The sequence below is a fragment of the Eptatretus burgeri genome, chromosome 1 (genome assembly GCF_056783735.1).
Source record: "Eptatretus burgeri isolate ZD-2024b chromosome 1, Ebu_testis_v1, whole genome shotgun sequence".
NCBI classification, from domain to species: Eukaryota; Metazoa; Chordata; class Myxini; order Myxiniformes; family Myxinidae; genus Eptatretus; species Eptatretus burgeri.
Genome location: NC_140961.1, coordinates 161,980,821 through 162,004,507, shown reverse-complemented (window position 1 = coordinate 162,004,507; position 23,687 = coordinate 161,980,821).

The following is a 23,687-nucleotide window of genomic DNA, read 5'->3' as shown; positions in this document are numbered from 1 at the left end:
GGGAGGGAAGCAATACCATCTGGATGGGAACAAACAAAACGTGCTGCGTTTCTCTCTGCGGTTCCGCCATTGCTTTGAGAGTTTCTTCCGAAAGAGGCAGACATCCTCGGATGGTCCACAAGGTGGCACAACAAACCATGGTCATGCATGACCCTGGACCCGCTCGACCTCACAGCTCGTTACGCTCTGCTGAAGGGACAATTACACGTACTATCCTTTCTGTCACGCACAATTAATTTACCAGTGTGCATTTCATTATTGTAATAGTCGCTCCAGCCAAAGAGACGTGATCATTTTGAAAGGCTTTCATTTGCCAAAGTGGGGTTCTGACCTCGAGGATTGGGTTTTTTTGTTAAAAGCAAATAAGAAGATGTGGGGGGCTGCAAGAGTGAAATTAATTGAGAAAATAACAAAAAAAAAGAAAAGAAAAAAAGAAGACATCTCTCCACAAAGCAGATCCCCTGGACCACCTGCCAAAGAGGGAAGTGTGCAATGGTCAGGTGGATTTGCACAACTCAACATTGCCAACAGCCAAGGACAGGATCGTATCTGTCCTGTCGTCTTCGTAAGCAGGGCAACGTCGTTCATGTGAAACTGGTTGAAATAAAAACAAAACTTCAAACAAAACCAAAGGAACTTTCAATGCTTGGGTGCGAGAAACACAAAAACCTTCAATGGCAAATGTGGAGAGAACAAGAAAGAGCAATCAGAGATTGTAGACCCTCACCAGGACTTGTTTTGTGTGGCAAATACATGGAAGGATTCACTAAATGAGAGGTCTAAATGGTCTAGTCGTAAAGGTCAAATGTCTGAAAAGTTGGAGAGGTCAAAGGATCGATTCAAAATGGTCTGAAGTGTCACAAAGGTCAAAGAGGTCGAAATGGTGAAATTTAAAGTCTTCTTATTCCTCTTCTGCTTCTTTTTCTTCTTCTGCTTCTTGCATATGACAACTTCGCTGCCAGTTAGCTATAATTTTGTTGGAGCACAATGACACTGCTGATGTTGTCTGTGTCCCTATACTAGTAAGCTGGTACTCATTTCACCAACCTCAGAAGGATGACAGGCTGAGTCAACCCCACCTGGTGTTAATTCATAAGCCAACGGGGCTCGAACTCAGGACCCGAAGATCCCAAGCCCACCACCCTAATCAATAAGCCAACACCAGGTTTATTTAAGTTCTGGAGGATTGGAATTGTCTGAAGGGGACTAAAGTGTCTTAAAATGTCTAAAAAGGGTCTGAAGGTCAAAGGGTATTAAAAGGTCTGAAAGGTGTGAAAGTCTAAAGGGTAGACAATAGTCCTAAGTGTCTTCAGCTTTCTAAAGGATCGAAGAGGATCTAAAAGGTCTTAGAGGTCTAAGGGTTCTCGAGGGTGTATTGGTCTATAGGGCCTTACGGGTCTCAAGGGTCTAAAAGAATGTTAGGTGTATAAAGGGTCTATTGGGATCTAAAGGGTCTTCAGGCATTATAGGGTTTTATGGGTATTAAGGGTCTTAAGAGTTGTATGGGTCTTAGGGATCTTTGTGGTCTTTCAGGTCATCATGGTCTTAAAGGATCTGAGAGGTTTTAGGGATCTTTGGGTAATTATACACATACTCACATTCTGTGTGGATAAACAAACAAACAAGACAAAGATGTCATGTATGGCATGATACTTGCAAAATCCACCTCCCCCCCTCTCCAAATGTTGCCATGGATACATCAAATTGTCCATTTCATTAAGATTAAAATTCACAATCTTAATCAAAGTTCATGTCAATCAGATGAAAATTGATTATTTTTCAAATTGAAATTGATGATTTTAAAAGTTTGACCTTGAGTTGACCTTTCACCTTTTGCCCTCAAAAATTGTTGGTTTCCAAATTCAGCGATGCACAATGCAATTGCTGCTTAATTATTAGGTTAATCAGATGAAAATTGACGATTTTTCAGATGAAATTTGATGATTTTAAAATTTGACCTTGAGTTGACCTTTGACCTTTTGCCCTAAAAAATAGTTGCTTTCCCAATTCAGTGCTGGACTATGCAAATCCTGTTCAACTTTCAAGTTAATAGGATGTAAATTGACGTTTTTCAGTTGAAAATTAATGATTTTAGAAGTTTGACCTTGAGTTTTTGACCTCAAAAATAGTTGTTTTCCCAATTCACTGAATATGCAAATAGTGTTCAAATTTCAAGTCAATCAGATGAAAAATGATGATTTCAGAAATTTTGACCTCAAGATGACCTTTGACTTTTGACCTCGAAATCAATAGGCTTCTCACTTGAGACGAGTTCTACAACTTGGTAAAGTTTCATGACAATCAGTTTGGAATTGTGATCTGTAGGCGACAAACAGACAAACAGACAGAAAGAGCATCACAAGAAAACGACGTCGTGCTGAGCACAGTACTTGCAAAATCCAGAAAACAAATTTGACCTCAAGAATAATTTGTGGGTGAATTCGATGTCCAAATATACAACTCCTCTTCAAATTTCAAGTTAATCGGATAAAAATTGACCAATTATAAATACGGCCTATGTTGACCTTTTGGTCGATGTTGACCTCAAAAATAATTGGCTAGTTAAATGCAGTGACCTGAAATATAAATCCTCTTCAAATTTCAAGTCAATTGGATGAAAAGTGAGGATTTTAGAAATCTCATTTATGCTGTTGACCTTTTGACCGATGTTGACTCCAAAAATAATTGGCTGGTTGAATTCAGTGACTTGATATATAAATCCTCTTCAAATTTCAAGTCAATCGGATGAAAATTGAGGATTTTAGAAATACCATCTTGTTTGATGACCTTGGGTCGATGTTGACCTTTTGGTCGATATTGACCTCAAACATAGTTGGTGGTTGAATTCAGTGACTTGACATGCAAATCCTCTTCAAATTCTAGTCAATCAGATTAAAATTGAGGATTTTAGAAATTTGGCTTGTGTTGACCTCAAACGAGTGACCGCTATGTCACATGGTCATGTAACGTGGTAAAGTTTCAATTTCCTCCACTGAATGGTTTTCGATGTATGCTCTTAACAAAATGCAGACACGTATGACATACGAGTACGACATACGTACATACACTACCCTACGCAAAGGAGGATGTAAATAAGAAAAGCAAACAAAAGGAAGAATCTGTTAAACAACCATTAATTGTTTTAAATATCATTTGAATAATGAGTGGATTACCTACTCTTATGGAAGATTATTCGAATTTAATGTGGGGAACCTCAATCCAAATCGATCATCAAACCCAGGGAAGATCTCCAAAGGGCAATCTGGGCCGACTGTGGACCAAGACAAAGCTTTTTAATTTTAAACTTTTAATCATTTTTACATCAACGTTGTGTAAAGTTTACAGGAATGCAAATCAAGAGGGGGAGGGTGAAGGAAGGTTTCAATGGTTTGTTTTGCATTGTGTTATTGTGTGTGAAGATTGTTTCGGTGTGGATCGTTGATTGTATGCAAATGTAGTGATTGTGATTACTGTGAGAGGGTCTTGTCACAAAGTGAATGTGCAGTCGGTGTTTGCTCTTTTTCTTGTTAATTTGTGTTTACGTTTGTAGTGGTTTTGAGGGTGAGAAATGAACAGTCAGAGATAGCAGACCCTTGCCAGGACTTGTTTTGTGTGGTGTTTGTGTGGTTTTGTGTCGTGTATTTTGTGTGGTGTTCATATACTGGTGTGTTATGTAATTAATGAGACGCAACGAGAACTGCCACTTCATAACTGCTGGCAGTGATGACCGGGTACCAGGACGTCATGCTTTGATGCAACCCCGCTTTGATCGGACACCTGACCCTGACCCATGACATTAAAAAAAAAATTCAATTGAATTCAGAATTGGATAAAAATAAATTGAATTCATATCCAATGGAAGACCAAATTGGTACACAGTCCTGCATTGGAGTCATCAGAAGGAACCCAAACAAGCAAAAAGCAAAGTTGAAGTCATCAGGAGGAACCTGGAAAGAATTCGCATTTCAGCTGCGACCCCTCAACCCTCAATCCCATCCAGGCACAGCCAAGTGAGCCTTATTGAAAAAAAACAAAAATAAAAAACCCACATCAAAAAAAATCAAATAATTCTGGCTTCCAGACCCATGTGTTCGATCAAGTTGAAATTAAACACTCGTATTCTTCGTCACAACAAGAACACAATTGTGAAGTTTCACCTCAATTAATGAAGTAGTTCCAGAAGAAACATTATTTAAAATTTTTCTTAAATCCAATATGGCTGTCTAACCATGTGACATCAGTAATTCCTTTACAGCCTTGTGCACGCATGCCTTGGGGAACATTTATGTGAAGTTTTCCCTCAATCTGTCCAGCTGTTCTGGAGAAGAAGATTTTTTATATGTTTTAGAGGAAATCCAATATGGCTGCCAAACCATGTGACTTATGACATCATATGTATGAACATTTTGTTCCTCATGGATAGGCGGTCATATGTGTAAAGTTTCACCTCGATCTGTTCAGCCATTTCAGAGAAGGTTTTCTTTAATATAGCATCATTTTTGAAGTTTTTAAAAAAAACACCAACATGGCTGCCAAATAACGTGACCGATGACATCATCTTTTTTGTGAGTGTGCCATTTTATCCCAAGATGACCCTCAAACATTTTCATCCTGATCGGATGTAGCATTCTGCATGTGCATTTATGACATCATAAATAAGGCACCTATGATGTCATAGGAATCACCCTCATTCCGTATGTGAAGTACTCGCCATCTTCGAAGTTTCAATTTTTTTCATTGGTGCGGTTTTAGAGATACAGAGGTCCAATTTTTTTTCGTTTTTTCCAACATGGCTACCACACCATGTGACCCATTACGTCATAATTATAATGATATCATTCTACATCAGTAGTCGCACCAATGTTGAAAATTTTGTTTCAATCCGACAAGCTGTTGGAGAAAAACACCTAAGTTCTGTGTGGACAAACAGACAAACAGAGAGACAGAGACAAACAAACAAATGGACCCAAATGCAACGCCCTCTCCTTTGGCGAGGGTCATAAATGAACACCCTGCTGATGTCCCTCCATGTGCCTGCTCCAATGTTCTCCTCCCATTCCTCTTCCTCGTACCCCCACCCCAAGTGAAATTGGGTAAAAGGTAAAGACTGGGATTATCTTACAATAATTCACCATCTGTCTGTCTGTCTGTTCCCAGGTACCGCAAAAACGGCTGAACCGATCGCAACCATTTTTTGGGTGTGTAATCCTGGGACCCCTTGGAGTAAAATAGGCTTAAATATAATAACATGAGCCCCCTTGACGGCTCCCCTAAGGGGCGGGTGCTTATTGTAGTATCAACGGTGAAGAGTTGGGTGATCTGCTCAGCATGATGCTTGGCCAGACACAGAGTATCATCCTGAAACTTTGTATGCATACTAAGGGAACTCCAAGGAAGTGCATGAATGAAAATTGGGTGTTTGGATTAATTAAAACACCCCTTTTGAAGATAATTAACAGCATTATTTAATTATGTCCTTTATCAGGTGCATCCTCGGACACCTCACACGCCCTTGCCAGGTTCTTAATTCGCCATTGTTTTTGGCCTGCTCAACCTTGCCTTGACTTGGAACAGGCCGCATCGATTTCCTAACAATAAACTTTGTTTTGTTTTTTACTTTCCTCACTCATATCGAATGCCTGTTCATCAGAGCTATGAATCGTTGGATACATCAATTTTGTAAGTACGATAAGTTTTCAAATTAGGAGCTTGGAGTGATTTCATTCATTATACAATACGATTTTCCACAATCTATTCTCACCGACTAATTCAAGTATTGAGACGGTTTTGGACACATAGGCAACCTGAGGATAAATTATTTTAATAGTCCATGTGTAGGTAGACCTTTGCCCTTTGTCTAAAGGTTTGGGGTGGCATGCACTGAGGTTAGTTTGTGTTTTCCCAGTGTGATGTCTTCCCTACCACCGATGCTCCTCTCAATACCCCATCGGTCCCCCTCCCCCCCCCCCGCTCGATTCAACAATCCCTCCTTCACCCCATCAGTCCGTTACAACAATCCTCCCCTCTGCGACTCTCAACCCCCACCGGTCCGTTCCAAACCCTCTGTTACTAACAATCCCTCCTTCACCTCATCGGTCCATTCCAACAATCCCCCCTCTGCCTTTCTCAACCCCCCAATAACCCCCTTTACGAAACCTTAATTCACCAACCCTCCACCCCATCGGTCTTACCTTCAACTCCGCAGCCAGTCGGTCGTCCTTCCATTCGTCTGTGGTCATTAATCCTTCGGGCCAATCGGATTACCCTCACCGCATCAGACCTTGTTCTTTCTTGCATTTCACACATTCGTGGTACAAAGCACGACGCCTTGGTGCATTTGTGGTGAAACACAGCACTTCTCAAATACATGTCCATGGCATGAGGTGCAGCGCTTATCCCATACGTAATAAAGTGCAGTACATCTGGCATGCATGAAACATTGCGCACTGGAGACTGAATGTGTGCGAGGGAGGGGGCGGGGGTCCTCGTCGCTGCCGTGGGTGGAGGAGAAGAAACAGGAGAAACAGAGCTGCTTGCAGTTCACATATCTTGCACACTGGAGAGGACTTGCCTACTGGATATGGATTCCTCACAGACGTGGATGCACATCCTATCACACTGCATCGGCACTCCACTGACCATCTTCCCCATCCTTTCTCCCCTTTCCCCAGTATATTTGGATACAACGGGGCACAGCCCCATTGGGCTGCTTGAAGTGAAGGAAGGAGTCGACCCACGCTCAGTGCTTTTCTTTTATTCTCGGTTCTTCTTGCCTTCCTTTTCTCCCCAGATTGAATGATGGCAATATGTCTTTTGTGTAAATAAGATTGCATAAGAATTTGTGTTTGGGTTAAATCTGCTTTTTTGTGCCTTTTGATTTTTGCCTGTAAATACTCACTTTTAAATGATTGCTTGCTTGTGTGTCTGTGCAAATAAATAATTATTGGTTGTTATGACCTCAGTCACCGAAGGTGGAAGGAGGTTATGTTTTCAACCCTATCTGTTTGTTTTTGTGCAGGATATCTCAAAAAGTTGTTGCCGGATTTGGATGAAATTTTTGTGGACAGGTTGGGTGTGTGAAAAGGATGAACCGATTCAATTTTGGTGAAGATCCAAATCCGGATACGAGAATTATTTAATTTTAAAAGTAATTCTTCACCATTGAGAGATTGGGCCAAAAATGGTATCGTACTGTATAGCACGACATTTCAAAAATGTATTGGGCCCGATATGTTCCCATGGATCAGGCATTGCGTGGCGGAGGTATTCGCTCTACCGAGTGCCCTTGTAGTTTCAAATCTGTCTTGGTTGTCCTTTTCCTTCATTGGTCCGACACGGTGTACAAGCATAGTTAGACGAGAAGTTGTACCCAATCTGATTTGTGGATAGGTGGTGTACCCTATCAAGAATTATCCGAGCAGTCAGGCTTTGCACTAAAGTGGACAATGACTGGCCTTATCCTTGCTCTTCATGTCCTCACTGAAGGCAGACGAGAGTTTCGGCAGGTCGGTTACCGAGAGGTTGTACTTCAACGGGACCGCTTGGAAACGAGCCGCTTAAGCAGCCTGCTTCCTTTTGGGATAACCGAGCGGGGTAATATCGCGCAGTCCCATTGGACCCGATCACTTTACCGGCCATTTAAAAACCAACTAATATTCCGCAATACAAAATGGCATTTCAATGGGGGCATGGACGCAACGAACAGGTTTACATTTAAACCAGCACATTTATTTACTCTACGTATGCAGGAACAATCATGCAGTCAATCAAAAACACCAACATGCACGTATACAGAACAAGCAATGAATGCAGCACGGCACGTGGGCAAGACAAAGCGCTACAACCGTCTATAAGTAATTATTAATGTACAGTGACTTACACAGTTTTACTTACGGGACTCGGCGCCACAACATTCATTCGAAAGAAAAGCAGGAAAAAGACCCCATCAAAGGAAATGGGGTCAGACTGGGCCTCTAGGGTCTTTATGGCGTGGGAATTGGCAGACCGAACGAGTCCCACGAGACCGTTGCAGGTTACCTGCACCCTCGTGGTGTCTGGCTTGGGTGACCTGCGACGTCCCGTCCCCACAGCAGCGAGCGTAGTAGAGCTCGGGCCTTCCGTGTTGCAGGCGAGCTCTCTCCGGCTCTCTCCACACGAACGCACTTGGGCGACCCGCGATGCTCCTTCCCCATGGCAGCTCGCGTATCCGCGGTCGAGCTCGGGCCTTCCGTGTTGCAGGCGAGCTCTCTCCGGCTCTCTCCACACGAACGCACTTGGGCGACCCGCAATGCTCCTTCCCCACGGCAGCTAGTGTAGCCGCGGTCGAGCTCGGGCCTTGCAAAGCAGCCGGGTGATTTGGGCCTCAGTCGGCAACTCGTTTGAGAGGAACGAATGGGTCTTTGCTCTCTTAGAGTTGATGCTCTGTAAGAACCCGTCTGTCCCTCAGTGATGCTCGAACTGCGCCGAAGCCCGATCACCTCGGACTGACTGTCGCTGGCTGGCGAGCTCTCTCCGGCTCTCTCCACACGAACGCGCGGTTCCGCATGACACAGCAGGCAAGGCTGCGCCTCCAGCTCGCGTCTCCTTTGCCACGCCTGGACTCTCCACCGACTGCAAGCTCCAAGCTCCCGACTCTCCGACCTCTCCAGACTGACTCAGGCCGACCGATCAACTCGACTCGACCCAACTCGGACGCGAGCTTGGCGCTCTGCTCGTCCTTTTATAAGGCTGGTGAGACGCGGTTTGGCCTCCGATCCTCGACCTCTGACCTCTGATCTCTGCCCGGAAAGCGGACGTGCGTGAGATCACCAAGCCTCTCGATCCGACGAGCAAATGTCCCGCGTCGGCCTGCAGCGACGCCGCTCGATGCCGACTCGCCGCGGCTGGCGCAAAGATGGCATCGTTTCGGAGACGAAGGTGAGGCGATGTTTGTGGTGTGGAGATGTTGACGGTTGCTGGCGAAGTGGTGAGGATGGCGTGGTTTGGTGAGAGGCAGGTGTGGTTGTGGTGGTGGAAGGCAGTTGGTCTGAAGCGGTTATTGAGTGCGATGTTGGTGGTGGGGGTGGTTGTTGTGAAGCGGTTGTTGAGAAAGATGTTGGTGGTGGACGTGGTTGGTCCAAAATAACGATAGCAAAGAATAACGGCTAACTCAAAGATCACAGCCCGGTTAACATGAATCGTGCCCTTTAAACAACGGTGGGGAAATCTACCTGAACACGGACTTATCGTCCTAACTGACCTAGGGACCTTTATGGTGTTCTGTCAATTTCCACAGCCGTAACAATATAATGGGTCAGGTGTCCTATCAAAGCGGGATGTGTTGGTACCCGGTCATCACTGCCAGCAGTTATAAAATGGCAGTTGTAGTGTTAACAGCATTCATCAAAAACTGTTCGACAGATGAAAATGAAATGTTACCACATGTTACCTGACCATTTGAGGCAGCACATTCTACTTGGAACACACCCACCCCCTCAGAACTTACATGATGAATTAATTAATGAAAACCAAATGCCCAGAGAAATAGTCACTTCCTCACGTTAGAAGTTTGAAGCATTGTAATCACTTCAGCCTTTATTGTGCTTCAGCATTTACAGCATGTAGAACAATGTTTTCAAAGCTGAAAGTGCTCCCTCACCATGAGGGAGTGGTTCGTGGTCCGTCACCCTGAGTGAGTGGTTCATGCTCCATCTCCCTGAGTGAGTGGTTCGTGGTCCGTCACCCTGAGTGAGTGGTTCATGCTCCGTCTACTTGAGTGAGTGGTTCATGCTCCGTCTCCCTGAGTGAGTGGTTCATGCTCCGTCTACTTGAGTGAGTGGTTCATGCTCCATCTCCCTGAGTGAGTGGTTCGTGGTCCGTCACACTGAGTGAGTGGTTCATGCTCCATCTCCCTGAGTGAGTGGTTCGTGGTCCGTCACCCTGAGTGAGTGGTTCATGCTCCGTCTCCCTGAGTGAGTGGTTCGTGCTCCGTCTCCCTGAGTGAGTGGTTCATGCTCCGTCTACTTGAGTGAGTGGTTCATGCTCCATCTCCCTGAGTGAGTGGTTCGTGGTCCGTCACACTGAGTGAGTGGTTCATGCTCCATCTCCCTGAGTGAGTGGTTCGTGGTCCGTTACCCTGAGTGAGTGGTTCATGCTCCGTCTCCCTGAGTGAGTGGTTCATGCTCCGTCTACTTGAGTGAGTGGTTCATGCTCCATCTCCCTGAGTGAGTGGTTCGTGGTCCATCACCCTGAGTGAGTGGTTCATGCTCCGTCTTCCTGAGTGAGTGGTTCGTGGTCCATCACCCTGAGTAAGTGGTTCATGCTCCATCTCCCTGAGTGAGTGGTTCATGCTCCATCTCCCTGAGTGAGTGGTTCATGCTCCATCTCCCTGAGTGAGTGGTTCGTGGTCCATCACCCCGAGTGAGTGGTTCATGCTCCATCTCCCTGAGTGAGTGGTTCATGCTCCATCTCCCTGAGTGAGTGGTTCATGCTCCGTCTTCCTGAGCGAGTAGTTGTGAAATAACACCCCATGACAGAACCGTTTGCCCTATTAACATATTTTTTAAATTACCGAGCTAAATTTTTTTCCCACCCGTCATGTGCAGCTGTATATAAAGAGTAATGTTTGTGAACATCTCCCTGGAACGTCTTTATAAATGTAACGTTGTTTTGGTGAAAGCTACTCAAGGTTTCTGGGTTGTATACAGTAAGTACGATAGTCGGTAATCACACTCACTTCAACCTGCCAATTCCCGAAAAATTGCAGATATCAGCCGATTGTGTGTGTGTGTGTGTGTGTGTGTGTGTGTGTGTGTGTGTGTGTGTGTGTGTGTGTGTGTGTGTGTGTGTGTGTGTGTGTGTGTGTGTTTTGTTCATAAAGTATAAGATATTGTCTCTGCTTACTCCCTGACCCCAACCCCTTTCTCTCTTCATCCCATCCTTGCTCTACTTCCTCCCAATAGAGTGCAGCACCATCCTCCCACATCTTCTCACTCTGCCCTCCCCTCTCTGTCTCTCTCTCTCTCTCTCTCTCTCTCTCTCTCTCTCTCTCTCTCTCTCTCTCTATCTCTCTCTCTCTCTCTCTCTCTCTCTGGACAGATCCGACGGTGGTTATGTCTTTATGGTGTCTGTCTCTGGACGTGTCTGGACAGGGTTTGGCTCCAGACGTGTCTGGACAGTGTTTATGTCCGTATGGGAGTTTGTCTCCGTACATGTCCGAGCGGTGTTTTTCTCCAACCAGTTTGTCTCCAGATGTTTCCGGGCAGTGTTTGTCTCCGGACGTGTCTGGGCGGTGTTCGTCTCCAGATGGATCCAGGCGGTGTTTGTCTCCGGACACATCTGGATGGTGTTTGTCTTCGCACACATCCGGGCAGTGTTTATGTCTGGACTGGAAGTTGTCTCCGGATGTGTCTGGATGGGAGTTTGTCTCTAGACTGCTTGGCTCCGGATGCGTCTGGGCAGTGTCTGTCTCCGAATGTGTCTGGGCAGTATTTAGGTCCGGACGGGAGTTTGTATCTGTACATGTCCGGGTGGTGTTTGGCTCTGAAAGCGTCTGAGCAATATTTGTCCCAGGACGCGTCCAGGAGGTGTTTGTCTCCGGACGTATCTGGGCGGTGTTTGTCTCCTGAAGCATCCGGGCAGTGATTGATAAGGAACGGTTGGCCAGGCTGTTGCTGCGTACCATAAAGGATCCCTTTAACTTGAAAGCCCATCTTCACCGCACAGGCAGCAGTTAATGAAATAAAATGACTTTATCCAAAAGAGTTGTAGCTTAATGCAGAACAACCCTGGAGACATCGCAAAATTCAATCGCCCGTGAAATAAACATTGCACATAATCCACCATTTTTCCTGTTCGTCTGTGCACTCATCGCGTGGTACATTGGTTTGAGGTCCGTGTAAACATAACTTTATTTTAAAACGTCTGTTTTTTTCACCAGATTTGCTTTGATTCCCCATGGAGCACCTCAGGAAACCTTCGAAAATATAGACACGGATGTGGCAGATGCGATGCAGAGGCAGTCTCTCTGGGGGACAGGGCATGAGGTCTAACAGTGAAAGCATGAAATTGTGTAACTCAATGAAGCTCATTCTCTGAAATCAACATTGCAGAAAATCCACCATTTTGCCTGTTCGTCTGTGCACATGTCAAGTGGTACATCGGTTCGAGGTCTGCGCAAACGTTATCGCAAATGCAGTGAGCTTCATACTTAATGTGTGCACATGAGAGAATAGGAAACAACAACAACAACACAATACCCCTGACGATTTTGAATCCGTGTCGTTGGCGATGACCCTTTTGCTTCCGGTTGTTTTTAAACGCTGTGCGGTGTATAAACACGATTGGGTTTATTTCTATGTTGTGAATATTACTTAACGTGTGCACATGAGAGAATAGGAAACAACAACAACAACAACAACAATACCATGGCAATTTGGAATCCGTGTCGTTGGCTATGACCCTTTTGCTTCCGTTTTTTTTTGCTTCTGGTTATTTTTTGTTTCCGGTTTTTGTCATAGGGAATGATGCATGCCGGGAGATAAAGGCATCGTCGGAGACATGAAAGACCCAAATAATATCAGACATGGTGTATATTTCCTCCACTGATTTTAATAAAGATATCTCCCGCATCATCAAAAAATTTTTTTAATCGTGATTTACATTATTTGATCGCTGATCCCGAATCCAGGCCGAAGTAACCGGAAATTGCATATACAGTTGTGAACAAGTTATAGGTAAAGTCAGAAGCGAATGTAAGAAGAATTCTACGTTCAATCTAGTATTTATTTTTTTTAGAGGCGATCCTGTTCTTGGCGGTGTAGTTGTCGTTGTGAAGGTAATGTTGAAGTAATTTTTTTTAGATGAGATCCTGTTCTAGGCGGTGTAGTTGTTGTGAAAGTAATGTTGAGGATTTTTTTTTCTTTCAGATGAGATCCTGTTCTAGGCGGTGTAGTTGTTGTGAAAGTAATGTTGAGGATTTTTTTTTCTTTCAGATGAGATCCTGTTCTAGGCGGTGTAGTTGTTGTTGTGAAGGTAATGTTGAGGTAATAGGTAAAGTCAGAAGCGAATGTGAGAAGAATTCTACATTCGCTTCTCAGCTTTGCCTATTCCATATTAACTTTTTTGAAAAAAACGTCCGTTTTTTACCAGATTTGCTTTGATTCCCCGTGGAGCACCTCATGAAACCTCTGAAAATATCGACACAGATGTGGCAGATACGATGGATAGGCAGTCCTTCTGAGTGCCAGGGCATGAGGTCTTGCAGTGAATGCATTCAATCATACAGCTCAATGAAGCTGGTTAATTATGTTACATTCCGACATTTTTTGTTCACTCAATATAATTCTCCAAACAGTAGAAAAAGATGAGTTTAATGCTTTGGAAATTTCACATTTTCTTGTGTATGTCTGGAGGAGGTAACATTGCTTTGGTTGCTTAAAGTAAATAGATATATCGGCTTTGTTATAAGACTCGTTATTTCTTTAAATTATCAGATTTCACAACAGAATTCGACAATTATTTAGTCCGGACAATATCCAATCCTATCATACAATGCATGATATCGCTCTGAGCTCCTAATTTCAAAACTATAGTACTTACAAAAGTGATGTACACAACGATTCGTCACTATGATGAACAGGCATTCGATATGAGTGAGGAAAATGGAAAAAAAATAACTTTATCATGAAGAAATCATTGCGGCCTGTTCCAAGTCAAGGCACAGTTGAGTAGGCCGTAAAACATGGCGGCTTCAAACCCCAGCGAGGTTACCCAGGAAACGCCTAAAGACCCCAGAGGGCGAGGTGGCCGAGGATCGCCTGATGAAGGATGTAATTAAATAATGCCATTAATTATCTTTAAAAGGGGTGTTTTAATTAACCCAAACATACAATTTTTCACTCATGCAATTCCTTGGAGTTCCCTTAGTATGCATGCAAAGTTTCAGGCCACAAGGTTTTATAGTTTTGGAATCATAGAGGAGACACCAACACTGACACACACACACACACACACACACACACACACACACACACACACACACACACACACACACACACACACACACACACACCCTTTTATTATATCTATATACACAGCTGTACACGTGTGATGCTTGCAGAATATTTCACCAAAAGGGCTGTATACATCAACTGTCGTCGTGCTGCATTGATTCATCTCTTGTATTTATGGTTATCAACAGAGATGCAGCTGGATGTGATAAAAAAAAAATCAACATGAAGAAGAGCAAAGCGAGCTCAGATAGCATTGATGAACACTCCAGTTACTCGGAAGTTACCGCACGTCCCGTGTGCAGTGACAGGTACACTGCCCTGTTTACACGCACCTCGTGCCCTTGAGGCTGCACACAAAGCAGTGAAGAAGACAGAGTTTGACAGACTCAGCGAGAGAGTGACGTGGTTTGCCGCAATGGCCGCTGCACTGATCAGGAATTCACTGTGATGGTGGCAACAGGTGAGGAGAGGCTTCACCCTGTCTCGAACCGCGCAGTGCTCTGTAATCAGCTTTTGTTCACTTTGTAATCCTTGCTGCAGGAAATTGAAATCGTTGGGCCAATAAAAGGAAATAGCTCGTCACTTCCCCCAATTAAAATGATTGTAAAACGCAATTGCAACTCTGGCTCAATGTTGCTTTGTTTGAGGTCACACCTGCAATTGCATGAGCTATGTGAGCAGAAGTCTTAATAATGCAGAGTTAGTTCTGTTAACGATATCAATGATACTGAAAATCAACGTATTTCAGAAGCAACGTTAATCAGCAGGAGCTGAAAGTTTCAGGAATAGCCAATAAAAAGGTCGATGGGCCAATTAGTAGATGGTGGCATGTAATGGCTGCAGGGTGCCTCACATTATGACTCTGGGTCTCTCTGGTCCACAGAAAATTGGCAAGGTAGTGTAAGCGACGTACTTTCCTGCTAATAGGGTTGCATATTATTTTGCACAAGTCTGCCAGCTACAGATAAAGTCTATTTGCCTCCTGTAACTTACAATCTCTCGTAAAAGCCTCCTAACGTTTGCTGCCCTTAGTTTTCACACGTGAGAAGGTGGTACTGCTTTGAGCTGTCTTGCCCATGCTCACCTGGCTTGTTGGTCATTACCGGATGCTCGGAGGTCTTCATCAGCTTGAGGGATGGGGTGAAAAGGATCACGGATGAAATGTGTGTGAGCTGCTCAAGATTGCAACTCAGGGTTATAATATGCATCGACTTCTCCAAAATTAATTACATCTCATCACACGGCTGCTACGTCTTAACTCCAGGTAAATCATCCTCGTATAAATCACAGCTTTCCCTTGGATAAGCTTCACAATTGCTCGTATTGTCCAATCTATCAATGCCTGTTCACTTCGAATCTCAAGCTTGAACAAGGTCAGGTCCCCCCGTACGAGCTTCCTTTTCACAAGATTCTCAAGCTCTTGCCGTCTTCTCAAGGCCACCAAGTTGCTCTGGAAGCCAAGCGTTATAACTCCTGTGAAGCTTCGGTGTACTTTGAACCTTGAGTGCCATAACCACAGGGCGGATCAACAATGCAGTGGCAAGGCCCTGCGGCGATGCCCATGGAGGTTTTCACTGCAGATCGATTCGAATGGATCCCAGTCACGAGGTTGGAATGCATAAGACCACAACTAGGACAGAGGTCATGAGTGTCAAACCTGCATTTGCTTTATGACTTTGTACTTGTCTGATATATTAAGTCACCGACCGGCCAAGGCCACCGCGATCCCCACGGAGATTTCATTTCTGTTTCAGTCACTCCTTCCTTTCGTTCCTCCCTCTCACATCCTGTGTGTGTGTGTGTGTGTGTGTGTGTACCCCTTGGGTGATATGCAACTTTCAAGGGCAATGCAACGCTGCCTTGGGCACATGGCCAGCCTTTGTCCTCCTAAGCTGAGCAAAGGGAAGGCCTGTAGACGAGTTCGGCCTACCAGCACACAGCAGGCCTGATTGATAGCACAATCTGGAGCGAAAATTGAGGGCACGACGTGTTCTTGTCTTGCCGCTTTGGTAATCCGAGCGAGCTATGATTTAACCCATCCGCAGCCACGTATTGACAACTGCAGCCTTCCCTCGCTCTCAGGCTTCATGAAGTCAGTTCTGTATTCTTCACTCCATTTCCATCTTCACACAAGCTGTTGGCATTTCTCGATTAAAATGCAAGCGTGGTGATGGTTCATATGAAACCCTTTGAATGTGTTCGGTTTATTCACATCGATGAAAATGATATCAAGGTATTGTAGTATTTTATAGTAATTGTGTGATATATTTTCTCTGTCTTGTGTTCAGATGGATGAAACATGGATCTGACAACCTGACCCGGAATGTTACGACACCAGGGATGGAGCCCATTTATTTAATTAATAAATAACTCGTACAAGTCCAGGAGGATTTCACAGAAAACTGACAATGATTAGGAAGAGGATTCTGCGTGTATGTCTATGCTAGGAAGTGACTTCAAAGCGTGCAGGTTTGTTCGATGATTTGCCTTTTTCTTCGGTCACTCTTGTCACAGGTGCAAAAACAGTCACGCCGCATGTTTTGTCGCATTTTCTCAGATGTGGACAACTCTTTGATCAATGCATTCCTTAACGGTTTCTTTTTTCAATTTCAAGTGTTTTGTTCAACTGAAGAACATATGATCAGGAAAAGTGTCATCCTTCTTCGACTGTCTCTGACGTATCTTGACTGAACGGCGTGCGAGCAGCTCGATCCTCCTGAGTGGAGAATCCAAAGCTCGTTCGGACGCAACTACGGCGCAGGTGTTTCATGCTCACCTGGAAAGATACCTGCTGCACTGACATCAGTCAAGATGGTCAAATGTTCCAAGGACTTCTGAAATAGCCTCCTCAGGGTGTCTTGTGGGAATGGTAGGCCGGTTATGAGTTTTCCCAATTGTGGTTTTCGTCGACGTTCGATACTTTTTGCTAAACCCCTCTCTGACCGACGGAGCTGAACAGCCACGACTGAGTGGTTCTACTGAAACCACATCGCAATTACAAAGCGCTGCATTTTATTAGTAAGTGGATATAGGACTTCATCCAGCACCTGTGCAAGGAGAAGAGTAATGAAGAATGAGAATCAAAAGTTCAATGAAATGCTGATGTCTGTAGTTTAAACTTTAGAGCTTTATGGAAATCGGAAATATTTTCATTCAAGTTATTTGGAGTAACAATGGGTTCAGTCTTATCTCAGACACCTTGTACATGAACATTTTAAAAATTAAGTTTGGAAATCCGGTTACGATTTCATCGAGATGAGATGAAACATCGCAGATATTCGTGCAATATAATGTTACGTTTTTGGGATCAGGGTCAGTAGTCGGTAAAGATTTCGACACCGTACATGATTCACATTAGTTCTCAGCTCTTGTTACCCATACACATGCAAAGCGAAAAGTAGGGTTAAGCAATTGGTTCACTTTGTCTATCTATTCTTCTTTCCACAAACGTTTTATTGAATGTTATATTTTGAACACAAATCAGAACATGAATCGGAAACCAAACTTGCCATTGAACATGTTTTGGCATTGAACTCATCCTGATCGCACATGCGCAGACAGCAGTGAGATTATGATCTTTTTACTCTGTCTGCCTGTGTGGCAGTCAAACAAAATCGAAAACAATTTCAAACAGGAAACCTACTGTTTTTCGGGACGTCATAAAGGACACAAACAACAGGCACAAATGACTTATGTAACATGTTAAATAAGGTGGTGCAAAAGACACTGCGTCATCGGCGGTAAACTTCCAAATTTTTACCTTCTCTGGAATTTCAATTCCAGATAAGGTATTGTCATTGTGCACCGTCCATCCGTCCATCTCCTATTTCGACTTCTCTGGCCAAGCTGTTGGGCCAATTCGGCTGAAATATGGCAGCAACGTTCTGCTCTTGACTGGTCACGTGACTTGAAGTAGGAAAAATGGGGCACTAAGCAAATTCCAGATCTTCTCTAGATCCACTAGTCAAAATGCTACCAAATTTAGGTTACAACATTAGGACAAGGTCGGGATGTTAAATTGTGGAGATCATGCCGATCATGTGACCAGAAGTGTGTCAAAATGGCCGACTTAGGCAATTTTGGGGAAAAAAATCGCATAAATTTCTTCAAAAGTCTTCTTCTCCAGACCCAAAATGCTACCAAATTTGGGTTACAACATTAGGCGAAGGTCCAGATAAACTGCAGGTCCAGCGGTCCTATTTTTTTTTTACAACCTTTAAAATCTTTATTTTGTTCAAATTTTATTACATGCTTGACCACTGCACAATACAAATCGCCTTCTTGGCACTTTCAAGAGGCTTCCGTTTAGCAGCACTTGGAGAAAATATTACGACATTTTACGTCATCTCGACCAATAAAATTTGCTGCTCACATATCTCGCCCAAGTACTTTTTTTTCAGGACCGCATGGGGTAAGGTGTTCTATGAACTCTCTAGTTGAACCATGTGTGATGTGTGGTTGGGTTAAGTTGTATTTTATGCGGCTTGCCAGGAGGTAAGCCTTGTCTGAGTGAGGCCAAGATGTCTTGTCTATGTGTTCCTTCCTCCTCTGTTGACTGTTCTAAGATGTCCTATAAGAATTCTAGAATGCTCTCTCACAGCTGTATATCCGTAGTAGTATATCGTTTTGGGATTTCGTTCTGTCCCTTGTCTTTTCCTAAATATTTTTTTTTCTCTAAAGAGTGTGTGTGCGTCATGGTCCCACCGTTTCACCATGTTGAGATTTGTAACATTGATTGATTACCCTTGGAGGATTAAATTCATCATCATCCTGAGTTTGGTAACAGGCGAGTTAGAACACACATGGAATACGATCGATTTTTAATCACTTGGGCTTCCATTCAGGAAAATTTATGGATCATTGGGTTCATTCATGGAACATTCGACTCCAGCATGTGATGGCAACAACCTATGTATGCCATGGTTGTGGTTATCTGGAGTTTGCCATCAACATGATAATATGTATGTGTATATGATAAATCTTTTTGAATATTGTGTTCAGGTGTGGTTATTTGTGCAGGAGGTGGGTTTGAGTTGTGGAAGAAGGTCGGTTTTAAAGAAAGAAAGCAGAACAGTTACTTAACGAAGACTGGAAGGTGACTGAGTGATTAAAAAGGAAGAAAGAATGATGGAACAAAGAAGTGTGACAATAAACTATTTAATCCTTTGTATCAGTTTAATCGTTTGAATCATTTGTATCAGAGCCAAAGTGTCAGCTTACTTTGCTTCCCACGGCGGTAAATTAGCATACCTTTGTCAACCTTCAATTGATTAATGAAGAACTGGTGATGGAGGTGAAGGCGAGCATTGATCTGCTTTGGGGGATTGTGTCAGCCAGGTAGAACAATGGATGAAATCAACAGAACCACCCTGGGATGCAAGGAAAAGAGGACATTTTGGTCGTTCACCTTTCGTTGGAGAAAAAAGAGCGGTAACCGTGCTTTTTTGCTTCTTGCTTCCCACGGCGGTTAGCCTTCCACCATCGTTATTCTGTTGGTTTCATCCTGTCTTCTGTTTATGAAGCTGGTAGCAATTTTGTGAGGTTAAACTTTATTCTTCAGTGCTGATGGTGGATCAGTTGCTTCCTCATGCTGACACCACAGGTTCACATTGCAAGCATTCCATGATAATTTGTTTATTGTTTTTAACTTTTTTGCTTTTCATATTTCCTGTACAAGCCTTAGACCGTGTTAAAAGGGATGAGGGGATTGATGCGAGGGGTGGAGAACATTAAATGATTTAGTGATCAAGACAAGAGAAACTAGAAAGCATCTTGACAAGCAAAGCTTTATATTCGGACTTCTCATTCTTCTGTATGTTAAACATGACAAAAACAGTAAAAAAAAAAACTAGAGGGGGAGCACTCGGGAGTGTGCAAAACCTCCGCCGCCAATACTGCTGGGTCACTCAAGTGAACCTTATATCTTGTTCATTAAATATGATGTCAACAGTGCTGAGAGTTATAATTCTTTTCTTCATTTGGGGGGGGGGGGTTGGAAATCACTCAAAACATGTAAAAATGCAAAAAAAATCGAAATTTTGTTGAAAAAAATTTGCAAAAATTTTTTTCTCTAACAATCTTTTTTGGGGGGGGGGGTGGAAATCACTCAAAACATGTAAAAATGCAAAAAAAATCGAAATTTTGTTGAAAAAAAATTTGCAAAAATTTTTTTCTCTAACAATCTTTTTTTGGGGGGTTGGAAATCACTTAAAACGCGTAGAAATGCAAAAAAAAAAATTTTCTCTAACAATTTTTTTTGGGGGGGTTGGAAATCACTTAAAACACGTAGAAATGCAAAAAAAAATTTTCTCTAACAATTTTTTTTGGGGGGGGTTGGAAATCACTTAAAACACGTAGAAAGGTTTTCTCTAACAATTATTTTTTTTTGGGGGGGGGTTGGAAATCACTTAAAACACATAGAAATGCATTTTTTCTTTTTTGGGGGTGGGGTAACAATTTTTTTTTTTGGGGGGGGGGGTTGGGAATCACTTAAAACATGTAAAAATGCAAAAAAAATTTTTTCTCAAACAATTTTTTTTGGGGGGGGGTTTGGAAATCACTTAAAACATGTAGAAATGCAAAAAAAATTTTCTCTATTTTTTGGGGGGGGGGAGGGGTAAAAAAAATTTGGGGGGGGGAGGGTTGGAAATCACTTAAAACATGTAGAAATGCAGAAAAAAAATTTTCTCTAACAATTTTTTTTTTGGGGGCGGGGGGACCAAGTCCAAAATTTAATGGCGTGATCCTTGGACCATTCCTAACCCTAATCACTTAAAACATGTAGAAATGCAAAAAAAAAAATTTTTCTCTATTTTTTTGGGGGGGGGAGGGGTAAAAAAAATTTGGGGGGGGGGGGTTGGAAATCACTGAAAACATGTAGAAATGCAGAAAAAGAAAAATTTTTTCTCTAACAATTTTCTTTTTGGGGGGGGTCCAAAAGACCAAGTCCAAAATTTAATGGCGTGATCCTAGGACCATTCCTAACCCCCCCACCAAATTTCGTCGAAATCCGTCGAGGAGTTTTTCCGTAATACTGTTCACAAACAAACAAACAAACAAACAAACAGAAAGGGGTGAAAACAGTAACCTCCATCCATCTTCGAAGATGGCGGAGGTTAAAAAAACCTCCGCCAAGTAATGCCTGATCCACAAGAACATATCAGGCCCATTACATTTTTGAAATATCATGATACACAAAACTCTATCGTTTTTGGCATAATCTCTCAATGGTGAAGATTCACATTAAAATTACCAGATCCGGATCTTCACCAATCAATTTTTCCTTGTCACACACTCAATGTGTCCACCAAGTTTCATCCGAATCCGTCCACAACTTTTTGAGATATCGTGCTATATATTCGTTCAGTGCCATCTCTCAATGGTGAAGAATCACTTAAAAAAATTCTAGTAGTCGGATCCGGATCCGGATCTTCACCAAAATCTAATCAGTTCATCCCTGTCACACACCGAATCTGTCCACAAAACTTCATCCGGATCCATCCACAACTTTTTGAGATATCCTGTGCACAACAAACAGACAAATAAACAAACAAGCGGGAGGCAGCGATGGGTCGCTGAGCATGGAAACTATAAGATATAGAGCAAAATGGATGTCATATAGCGGATTGGGAATCACCTTAAGATTGTGCATATCAAATCTCATCCAGTTACATCTACTGTTAACTACTCGGTATCCATTTGAATGAAAAGTACCGAAAATGCGGTTTGAAATCGGAAATCCCCAAATTTCGAGGGGTTGCTGTGGGTGAACAAAGATCTAAATCGAAAATCCGGCTCGATCCTTTATGCACAATGTATTCAAGACGATTAGTGTGAATTTTCATGACCATCCGGCCATAACCCTAGGAGGAGTATCATTTGGCGCGAAGGCACCTCCAGCTCTCGCATATTATCGATTTTTGAACTAATTGACCTTTGACCCCTGACCTAAGCGAAATCGGTCAATATGTCCTGAGGCAAAGTTATAGTTCTCATTGATTACCATGAACCTGCAAAGTTTCATTCATATCGATGCACTCACCTGGTCGCTAGGGGGCCTTCAATTTTCGCCAATTTTCACGCATACCCTAATTGCAGGGGGCGCTGCAGGTAAAGTATTCATTATATCACAAAAACCGGAATATATTTGATAGAGCATCACCTGTAGATCATTCGTGCCAAATTTCATAACCCTACGTGGGATAATGGCTTTCGGAATTGATTTTGCGTGAACGGTACCAATTTTGAAGGTTTTTCGGTTGTTGCTAGGGAACCAAAGCGTCCCTAGCAACCGTCACAATTTCCAAAGCACTAGGTCATAAGATGTACCTACCACCTGAGTTTGGTCAAAATCCGCCCACGTTTACTACCAATTATGCTGATGACAAACAAACAAACATCCAAACAAACAAACAGACAGAATTACTGACAATAAGGGTCACCTATTTCGGCGTCCCAACTATTTTGGCGACCCAACAAAAGGACCCAAATGCAATAGTCCCTCTCCTCTGGTGAGCATAACAAGAAAAATGGAAACCAGAGATTGCCAACCCTAGCCAGGACTTTTGTGTTGTGTTTGTGTAGTTTTGTGTCGTATATTTTGTGTGGTGTTTGTGTACTAGTGTGTTTCATAAATAATAATAATAATAATAATAATAATAATAATAGACATATAACTGGAACTGCCACTTTAAAACTGCTGGCAGTGATGACCGGGTACCAAGACGTCCCGCATCGATTGGACACTTAACCCTGACCAATGAAGTTTCTTACTATTCAATTGAATTCATAATTGGATTAAAATAAATTAAATTCAAATCAAACGGAAGACCAAATAGGTACTGTACAGTCCTGCATTGGAGTCATCAGAAGGAACCGAACCAAGCAAAAAGCAAAGATGAAGTCATCAGGAGGAACCTGGAGAGGATTCTGGTTTCAGCTGTTTTTTGGAGTTATGGAGGAGACGGATGGGCGGACGGATATTTATTCGTCTAGATTTAAGTAGAAGGGAAATAGAAAGCTGTATGTAGAACCAGATGGCCACGATGGATTATAAACAAGCAAACAAAGCAAAAGCATTACATCATCATGTTTTTTTTTTTAAATTGACTTCATAAGATAGAAGCATGAATGTCATACTACTTTGATTGTGTGGCTTTTTTTGGTTTATATTTTCATTTTTCACAAGTGCAGCTGCTGCTGCACTTATCAGAATATTTATCAGAATCAGAATTTATCAGAATCTGCTTCAACGTCCTCAAAAGGGTGATTTTGTATAAACAGAAAGGCATCTATAACCAAAGGCAAGCTCTTCCATGTTTGCCATGCAATTTTTTCCCCCCCCTTTCATGAAGAAGGCAGCTGTGGTATCGCACCTGGTGAATGTATGGAATATAGGAAGTGGTTGTGATGTCCTTTTCCCCATGGTGGTACAGATTTGATTGGTAGTGTATAACTGCACAGACAATAGTCCTTGCCAACACCAAATGCTACCCAGAGGTGAATTTCAGGACGAATCTGCTGCAGATCAAAGAATTGGCGATGAGAATGACTAGAATATTGTTATGGATTTCAGAATCGGATCCAACTGATGCATACAACATCCAGGTCCTCAGGCAGTTATTTCCGTAAATGTGTGTTCAGAATAGACGCATCCCCTTGTCTGGTGGGATTCTAACTTTGATGTGTTGGAGAAGG